Genomic DNA, 10,338 nt, shown 5'->3' with positions numbered 1-10,338 from the left:
GATTCTTTTGCTTGATTTCGAATATCTCTAACTCTAATTCAATATATTCATTTTTTCATGGTCTAAAAATATATATAATCTTTTCTTTTCTTTTTAGTAATGTTATTTTATTTTCACTAACATTTTTTTGGTATATTAAAAAATTCATTTGATGGATATAACATGCATGTTTACCCCTGCAGCCAAGTCTTCCTTCATTCATTAGGTCTTGTTCTAACAAAAGAAAAGAAATAGAACTATGATATTCTTCTACCCCGTTTTAGGATGAATTGAGATGGAAAGATGAAAGAGAAAAGAAAAAAGATACAGAGACAAAGTGATATAAGTGATAAGTAATATATTAAAAAGAAAGGAGCAAAATAAAAAAAGAAAATTTGGTGGATGTGAGATGAATAATTAGTATTTTTGACAGACATAATATACTTTTGGCCCTTAACTTTTTTTAATTTTGTATTTAATCTTTAATAAAAAAATTGACTTTTTGTCCTTATAATTTTTTTTTTGATAAAATATTTTTTATCCTTAAATTTCTTATAATTTATGATTTTTATCCTTAAATTATCTTACCACCGATCAACATTCCTAAACTTTTCCGTGTCCAATGTTTTATCCTTTTTCATCTATTTTAATTTGCATATAAATGAATAAATTCATGTGAGAATGAACACAACAATCAGTCGTATCATACACGAAATTTATATATTAGGAGATCAAAAAGAGCTTTTTAAACTATAATATATATATATATAAACTAGAATATTAGATGTAATACTGCAAAAAAAAAAAAAGTTTGAGGAAAATAAATATATCATGGGAAACAAGGTGCCAAACTTGAGATGAAAGTTTGTTGTCATCTCAGCCTGTGAAAAATAGATCATACTAGTCAAAAGAATTCCTCAATACAATGCAATCAATAATCATCTAACAGTCCTTTGCACATGGCTTCTTGCCTTGTTTTGTCCTTTCTCAATCTAGCTGTCTTGCAAATTGAAGATGCCACCTAAAACACATTATTGTCTCTGCTATCTTTGGGTCTACCAGTGTGTGAATATTAATTATAACTTAAAATAATTATTTTTTATTTATCCAAAACAACTGAAAAAGACATTACTTCAGAAGTAAAGATACAATAAATAAATTATGTAAGGAACCATTTTACAACTTTTAATAAATAAAATATCATTTTGTAACTTTTAACAAATAGAAGCTTAAATTACAATATAAAATAGAGATACAAGACCAACATAGTAATTTAGCCATAATTTTATGTCTAACTCCTATTAGTGTGATGTAGACAAAGAGAAATAAGGCATACTCCAATTCATTTCAAGCTGAATCAGTGCCTGTATCTCAAACACTTCTTCTAGAAGAGAACACAAAGAGCTCTGGTCCAATCCATTCAAGCTGAATCAGTGCATGCCTGTATCTTAAACACCTCATCTAGAGTACCAATCCCACCAGCAGGAACATCTCATCAAATGAATTGTTCCTCACTGCAGTGTCCATAGATGAAACTTATTTTTTTGCCAAAGTCATTGGTCAGTAATGCAATTACACCAAAAAAACTTAGACGGAAATAAAATCTAGTCACAAAATAAGTCCAACTTCCAAAATAATTCTGAATTTTCTAATTGCATTTGCTTCAACACAGGAATTCCTTCACATATTTTCTGCAAAAGAAGACATAATGTTAAGTGTCACTAAATAAATCATATTTATTAAAACATAATTTGTTATATAAAATGAAAGATATAAATGTAAAACATAATTATACAACATCAACATACTTGTCATGATATCAAACGTACCTGTAATTTGACATCAAGGCATAAAAGATAAGATGTAATCCTCTTTCTCATCCAATGGAAGAGCTTTTATAATCGCAAACTTAATGGGATTTTCTGTCAACCAATCAAGGCATGAATACCCCAAGTTATTGAGCATAGGTGGTAGATTACGTTGAGTGTGGTAATTTTCGGATGGAAGCATTGATGAAAGTTAGATGTTCTCCATTCCCAACTTCTTTTCACTGGAATTCTAAAGGACTACAAAATTCTTTATATGTAGTTAGACAAGAGGAAATAAAAGAACAGCATAAAGGAACTCGTATGTGTAGGATCAATTCCTGCCACACATTTATAGCAAAAGCTTGAGCTATTATTTCTTTATTGCTTTATACAGCTGCATCAAACAAATACAGAAACATCCTAATATTTTTTTCCCCAAAATTCAACTGAGATTCATCCTAGTAAGTGAAGAACCGTATCAACATTCACCCAGAACATCAAAGAACATTCATCCTTTTCTAGATTTTATTAAAATTGTTGACATTAATATTTTCACACAAAAATATTTGGACATACTCCTTATGATCTTAAGAACACAAAAAAATAATTATCTCTCCAAAAATTGTCAGAAAAATAATGATTGATCCAGAGCACGAACATCCTCACTGGAAATGCAAAGAATGAACATAGGGTTCAATCCATATTCTTCCAACAAAATTATCATAAAAAATTCTGAAAATTTTATAGGATACTACCAACCCATATATCAACATAAATCAACTACCTTTTTTTATTTTTAACATTCCAGAACACATTAAATAAAATAAAACAGTATGGATAGAAAACAGAGAATACTCAAACCTAAGTGAGCACCTATCACTTTTTACCAAATTCACAATGATATAGACATCACATTTCCTTCAACCAAATATCCTTTTTAATAACACAAGATGCATCCAAGATCAGATCAAAACACCAAAAATCAGAACAGGGCCAAATTTCTCCGTACATGCGAACGGATCCTCCAAAATCAACATGCAACCACATATATCATCACTTGCATCCACGGATTCGAGCATCAACCAAGTAGAGGTGCTTAGGGCTTGTGAAGAACTCATCAAGCAATTTGAACGCATCAACCACAAGCAATTTGAAGTAAAATGGAGACATAGTCAGGGCTTAGGACTGGTGGAAAATTATAATTATAACCCTTTTCGAAAAAGCCTAGTTCTTCAAACTTCAAACAGTTGCAAACCAAGTAAATTTTCCATTATTTCCCTTGCACACCTTACTAAGCTGTTGGAGTTGAGTGAAGTTGATAATGAATTCTTCCAAGTTTGTATAAATGGTTCCCCTTTCCAACATCAAAAGGAAATTGTTAGTTTAATTTACTTGGAAGAGAATGAAAGGAGTATATGGAAGCAAATATATGAGTCTCGGCTTTACTTTACAAATTTTTAAAATTAAAAGGTGTAATAATTTATAGAATAATTGAACACTGTAGGCGAAAGAGGAATTCTCTTGACCTTAGTCGCTATAATCCTTACAGAAGGCATATTTTTTGTAGAGATGTCATGCCTCCAATACTATCCTTCACTGCAATTGAAGATATTTCGTTAGCCAGAAGATGACGTAGCTTTAAAAGCTTGCTAATCTCCTTTGGTATCTGAAACACTTTTGTTTGTCTTACATCCAAGGTCTCCAAGTTCTGGAGCTTACCAATGGATTTTGGAAGACTTTCTATCTGTGTATACCATGAAGCTCAGATACTTCAAGTGGATTAAATCCCCCCCAATTTTCAGGAAGATGATATAGTATAGCATCTTCAAAATCAAGTACCTTCAATGGTATGTATTTTTCAAGTATTCCACTGATTAAGTATTCGGGTAACTTTTGCTTTGTGAAAATTAGAACTGACCGAATGCGTGATCTTTCAGTATTTTCAATTAAATCATTGGAATCTGATCCTATTGTTAAGCGTCTAACGATCGCACTTGACACCAATTGATTATGCTCATCAATATACAGACAAAACCATGTATCCTTGATATTTCCAAGGATCATTTCATGTATTAAGTCATGAACACGACATCCTTTAACTTTGTCATCTATAGTAAATGAAGATACTTGCACCAAACTTGTAGTGATCAACTCCATTAAATGTTGTTGTGCAACTTCTTCTAAAGTTCTTCCATTTTCATGTTTGACAAACCCTTCAGCTATCCACTGCGTAATCAATCTTCCAGATTTAACTTCATAGTCTTCCGGATACATTCTAAAATACAATAAACATGATCTGAGATTGAACAGAAAATCATCATAACTCAAACCAATTTTTCTTTTTAAATACTAATTAACTCAGAATTCCTCTTCAACTCCGAACATAGATTTTGACTAAACCTGTCCATTCAAGTGCACTTTGGCATTTGCTATATAAAAGACCACCAATGCAACAATTGCTAGAGGTAAACGTTCACACTTTCTAACCATTTCAAGACCTACGTCTTCATATTCTTTTGTACAGCATCCACCAAAACCCGAAAAAAATGCCTTTCCACATCATAACAATTCCAAAGATTTTTCGTCACTTAAAGGTTCTAGCTTATACACCTGAATGAAGGAAGTTATCTGACAAAACTCTGCAACCTGTGTCCGAAGTAGTGATTGATACCTCTGTGTCCGAATTTGTTAGGTGCAAAGTATCAAGAGCTAGAATTCGAGGTCTAGCACCTCCAGAAATGAGGAAGGAGCAGAGCACGAAAGAAGAAAGAAGAAGCTTGTAATTTTCTTATTGTCTTTGCTTGTTATTACATGGTTTTTATAGAATTCCTAATATGTAATAATCCTAGGAATATTACAATAACCGTTTTATTGATAAGAATTGCTCAGCAGGATCACAATTCCAAGCAAGGCGATCTGGGAAGGATTTGCAGAAGCTTCTGTTTTGGCAGTTTTCTTCAAACGAAGTCGTGAAGGTAAGTGGGCCTCTTCACCTTTCGTTTGGGCTTTACTTCGTTATGCACCCCCTCTTTTGTGATTCCCACCTCTGAGTTTGCATTTTGTTGTTCTTCTTCTGTTGATATTGTCTTGTTCGTATCATCCCTGGGTCCTTGTAAAATCACCTTGCCCTCAAGGTGATACTCTTCCTGTAGCTTGGTCCAATTTTCCCATGAGGTCTCGTCGGGGGAGAGACCTCTCCATTGAACTAAGACTTCCCAAGGAGCCTCTGGTGATGTTCTTCGGTGGTCTAAGATGGCCAAGGGAGAAATCAGGGGTTGATCATTGACGAAAGTGGATGGGAAGGTCTCTATTGATGGTGGTGTTGGGGTCCCTCGAAAGGGTTTGAGCTTAGAACAATGGAATACTGGATGTATTTTTGCCTCGTCAGGTAACTTGAGCTTATAGGCAATAGGGCCAATTCTTTCAATAACTTGGAATGGACCGTAGAAACGTTTTGCAAGCTTGGCGGAAACTGAAGAATTTCCCTTGGTCGAAGATTGTCGGTAGGGTCGTAACCGGAGAAGAACCAAATCGCCCACCTGATAATTCACCTCCCGACGCTTGTGATCAGCTTGCTTCTTCATCTGGTCTTGTGCCTTTAGCAATTTCTTACGAATGGTTTGAAAAGTAGCGTCTCTATCAGTCAGCAAATCCTCAACAGCTTCAATGTTTGAGGTGCCGGAGATGTACTCCGGGAAATTGAATGGCTTCCGGCCAAACGTTACCTCATAGGGGGTTGACCCTGTCCCTGCATTCCACGAAGTATTGTGGGACCACTCTATCCATGGAAGAAGCTTACCCCATCTCTGAGGTCGTCGGTACACGAAGGCACGCAGGGATTGTTCCACAACCCTATTGATGACTTCTGTTTGACCATCACTCTGAGGATGGTAAGAAGAACTCATCCTCAGGTGGGTACTGCTAGCTCGGAATAATTCCTGCCAAAAGTGACTTATGAAAAGAGGATCTCAGTCGGAGACCAGACTCCGAGGAACGCAATGAATCTTAACCACCACGTTGATGAATAAGGTTGCCACCATGTATGCGGTGTGAGCTGCCGGAAGCGTGCCTAAATGCATCCCCTTCGAGAAGCGGTCCACCACGACGAGGATGGTGGTGTGGCCTTGGTACGGTGGTAATCCCACGATAAAGTCAAGGGAGAGGTCCTCCCATGGCCGGCAAGGTACCGGAAGAGGACACAACAAACCTGCTACCTTCTGGGTTTCATACTTGGTTATCTGGCAATCCAAGCAATTGGTGACAAACTGTTTGACATCTTCACGGATGCCGGTCCAGCTAAAATTTTCCGATATCCTTGCTAATGTTTTTGCGATTCCGGCGTGGCCCCCTGTGGGTGTAGTGTGATACTCCAAAAGTAATGTGGAGGTGATGGGTAATTCACGAGGTAACCAAATGTGACCCTTATGCAGAATCAACTCTTGTGAAATCGTGAAGGTGGGAAAATTGGATGGATTCTGCTCAATTTCCTGCCAGCAGCGTACGTATTCTGGGTGAGCTTGGAGTTGTCGGCGAAGCTCCTCGAGGAATGTTAATGAAGGAACAAAGAGAATCATCAGAAGGGAAGAGCCCTGTTCTGGTAATCGTGATAATGCATCTACAGCTTGGTTACGGTTTCCGGCCCGATATTGAATTGTGTAATCGTAGCCCATGAGGCGAGCTAAGTACATGTGCTGTTCCGACGTCTGTATAACTTGGGTGAGGAGTTCCTTGAGGCTGCGATGGTCAGTCAAAATCGTGAAGCGTTGACCGAGAAGGTATTGGTTCCATTTTTTAATTGCGGCAGTGATTGTGAACAGCTCTCGAATGTATGTGGAGGCGCGGAGAAGCTTAGGGCTGAAAGGTTTGTTGAAATACGCAATAGGGTGGCCGCATTAAGAAAGAACTGCACCCATTCCGACGTCGGAGGCGTCCGTCTCCACCGTGAATGGGAACTGAAAATTTGGTAAGGTGAGTACCGGAGCTGAGGACAGAGCTGCCTTAAGGTGTTCAAAAGCTGATTGTGCTTGAGATAATTTTTCATACTTTCCTGTCATGATAAGAATTGACCGAATGGGTGAGCTTCCTATACTTCCACTAAAATCATCGGTTGCAATTGTCAGGCGTCGAACAATCTTACTTGATACAGATTGATCAGGCCCGTCAATATACTGACAAAATCCGGTATCCTTGACTTTTCTAAGGATCATGTCGTGTATTAAGTCATGAACAAGACACCTATTAACTTTGCCATCAATTCTAAGTGAGGATACTTGCACCAAACTTCTACGGACCAACCCTGATAAATATTGTTGCCCAACTTCTTTCAAAGATTTTCCTGTTTCATGTTTGACAAACCCTTCAGCTATCCACTGTCTAATCAATCTATCAGATTCAACTTCATAGTCCTCCGGATACATTCCGAAATACAATAAACATGATCTGAGATTGATTGGCAAATCATCATAACTTAAACCTAAAATTTTTGTTATACTATTTAACTCAGAATTCCTCTCCAAGTCTAAACTTAGATCTCGACTAAACTGTCCCCATTCAGGTGCACTTTCATCTTTTTGAGACAAAAGACCACCAATGGCCACTATTGCTAGAGGTAAAACTTTACACTTTCTAACAATTTCAAGAGATATATCTTTAAGTTCTTCTGGACAATCTCCATCGGAACTATACTGAAATGCCTTCTTACAGAACAATTTCAAAGATTCTTCTTCAGTTAAAGGTTTTTCTAGCTTATGCACCTCAACAAATGATGATTTCCTACAATATTCTGCAACCTTCTCATCCCTGGTTGTGATTAATATCCTACTTCCATTTTTATTATCAATTACAGCAGATTCAATGTGATCCCAAAATTTTCCATTCCATACGTCATCAAACAAGACAACATACCTCTTGTTGTGCAAGCGGTTTCTGACTTCTTCTGTCAACGACTCGATGGTAGAAACATCCTTGGGAGGGTCCTCCTTTTTTTCTTTGCAAAGCTCATTCAACATATGCCTCAGCAATCCTTCAGCAGAGAAGGATTGAGAAACTGTGATCAACGCATGGCACTCGAAATTGTTACGCACCTGGTCATAAACTTGCTTGGCAAGAGTGGTTTTTCTCTTCCCTTTGTCAACCAATTTTTCAATACACCTCTAGCGCCATCAAGCCCCACAACCTCATCTTCCTCAATAAAGAGAGGATCCCTTCTAAGTTTCTGCCAGGTGACATCTTGATTTCCTCTAGAACTGGTTGGTCTTTGCTCTAATGGAAAATGGCTTTGGAAAGCATCTCTTTCAGCACGAACAAGGGATTTTACATCCTGAATCTTATATGCACTTTGAAGGAGAAGGATTTGAGTTTTGATGAAGGCAACAGCCTCACATAGTAAAGCTGCACATCGAGGATCATCAGGTTGCTTATCCTCACAGGAGATGTTATAGTCATCAATGACATCTTCCATGCAAAAAGCTACTTCTCTCAGCCGCATCACCCTTTCTTTTATTCTATGACGCCTTCCATCATCTTGTTCAGCTTCAGCCACTTTATCAGCATCATTGATGAAATCTTGAAAGCTTTCAAGTTCATCTGTAATGTCTCTAACTTCCTTTGGGAGATCTCTCAGCATTTTGACAGCTTCCAATATTTTTGGAAGCGCATGCTGACCAGCCAAGGACACTGCAGTTTCAGCCATTTTAGTCTAGCTAGCTAGCTCTGTTTTTTTGGTTTGTTGTGAGTGCAAAACTTGATGCTCTTCAACATTATATATAGCCATGTCCGTAGTAAGAGGAGGACAATTGATTAATATTTAATATTCTTTGATTCAGCAAGTTGGATGTATTGTTAATTTATAAAGTAGTTATTTATTCCAATGTATTGAAATATGCCATTATGGTTGAACCAACTAATACGAACAGCGCTAGTTGAAGTATCATCCACTTGTCTTAAAAACACATGCTAGATATGACCAGCGCTAGATTCAGACAAAGCTGAACGTGTATGCCAGCACTGAATTTGCCATTGTTAATGTTAATTATTTGTCACCGTATCCATACCATATCACGCTACCCAATTTTTAAATAAATACGAAATATTATACATTGAGTTTTATAAAATAGAATAAATATCATTTTAAAAGTCTTATAAATAAAAATGGAGATAAAATAATTAATTTCAACTAATAGAAAATAGTGTATAAAAAAAGAATATGTTAAAGTCTTAAAAGAGCATATATTTATTTTATTAAAAGGAATTCTATTTTAATTTATATGAAATTAATAAATAAAACATCTTTTTATTTTCTAAGGACATATATTTATTTTATTTACCTTACAAACATTATTTTAATTAATAAAATTATTTCTCCTGATTTATTTAATCACAAAAACCTCATTGTTTTTCTAAAATTCTATTTATTTTTAAATAAAATCCATTTCAATATATATAATTTCATTTATCATAGCTTAAGAAGATGAACACAAACTTAACATTTAAAACTTATGATTTCATGAAACTACTCAAATTATATACTACTTGTTTGACTCTATATAGTAGGTTATTTCTTTCTCTTTTTGTGGATTGGTATTGATTATTTGATATTAGGGTCACACGATAAGTTTTTCTTTTTATCGACGAAATAATATATATATATATATATATATAATAATAATAATAATTAGAAGCACAAGCAGTGCAAATACAAGTGGCTGCATTGGCCCGTACATGGAATGCAAAGAACTACTAGCCTACCCCTAAGGCTCAAAAGAAAGCATTACCCAACAAATGACTGCGCCTTACATCTTAATCTACATAAGAATAAATACACAAAGGAAGATGCAAGACTAACCATCAAACACAACATACTCACCCCCTCATCTACGTAATTATGTCATTATCGGCGAGAGACACCCACTGTCAAGAATCGCACCATGCATATATCATACCTGTACGTCCCTTAAAATTTAAGAATGCATGGACTTAATTATATTATGTTGGTTGACCATTCCTCAGGGCCGGGCCCAACATATTAGTAAGCCTAAACCAAACTTATTTGAGATAATGAATATTTATTAAGATATTTTTGTGGACATAAGCAAGAAGTACTGAAAATGTTAAATTTGTGTTGTTCTACTATTTCTATTTTATGGAGTTGCAGTTAGTGTTTTTTATCCTTTGATGTGTTCTTCCCATATTTCTTTTTTATGGTGGTGTTGTTAGTGTGTTCTGTCTTTGATGTTCATTGTAGTTAAAAGGGTTTGTTTCCCTAACAATCGCATTCAGCTACTACAATTTATTATAGCCTGAAACTAATAGCTTCAATACCAATAGGAACACTGATAACTCTGGAATTCGAGGTCCAGAATCCTCCTTAAGAAGAGAAGATAAGAAGGTAAGGAAATGCTTGAATATTCTCATTGCCTCGTAATTATTATTACATGGTATTATATAGATGGTTTCCTAACAGAATAGTGCTGAGCTGGCTAAGTAGGAATCATTCTAGAATATAGAATAACAGAATTGGTTATGTATTTCTCTTAACAATTTCCTATTAAGT

The 10,338-nt window shown here is 35.8% G+C and overlaps 1 pseudogene; it reads right to left on the bottom strand.

The window, feature by feature from the left end:
• Positions 1 to 1,162: 1,162 nt before the first annotated feature.
• Positions 1,163 to 8,588, bottom strand: LOC100813233 (disease resistance RPP13-like protein 4; annotated as a pseudogene).
• Between the last annotated feature and the right edge of the window lie 1,750 nt (positions 8,589 to 10,338).

The sequence above is a fragment of the Glycine max genome (genome assembly GCF_000004515.6).
Source record: "Glycine max cultivar Williams 82 chromosome 18 unlocalized genomic scaffold, Glycine_max_v4.0 Gm18_scaffold_561, whole genome shotgun sequence".
Classification (NCBI taxonomy): Eukaryota; Viridiplantae; Streptophyta; class Magnoliopsida; order Fabales; family Fabaceae; genus Glycine; species Glycine max.
Note: the sequence above shows the minus strand (reverse complement) of the source record. Positions and strands in the feature narration are given on the sequence as shown.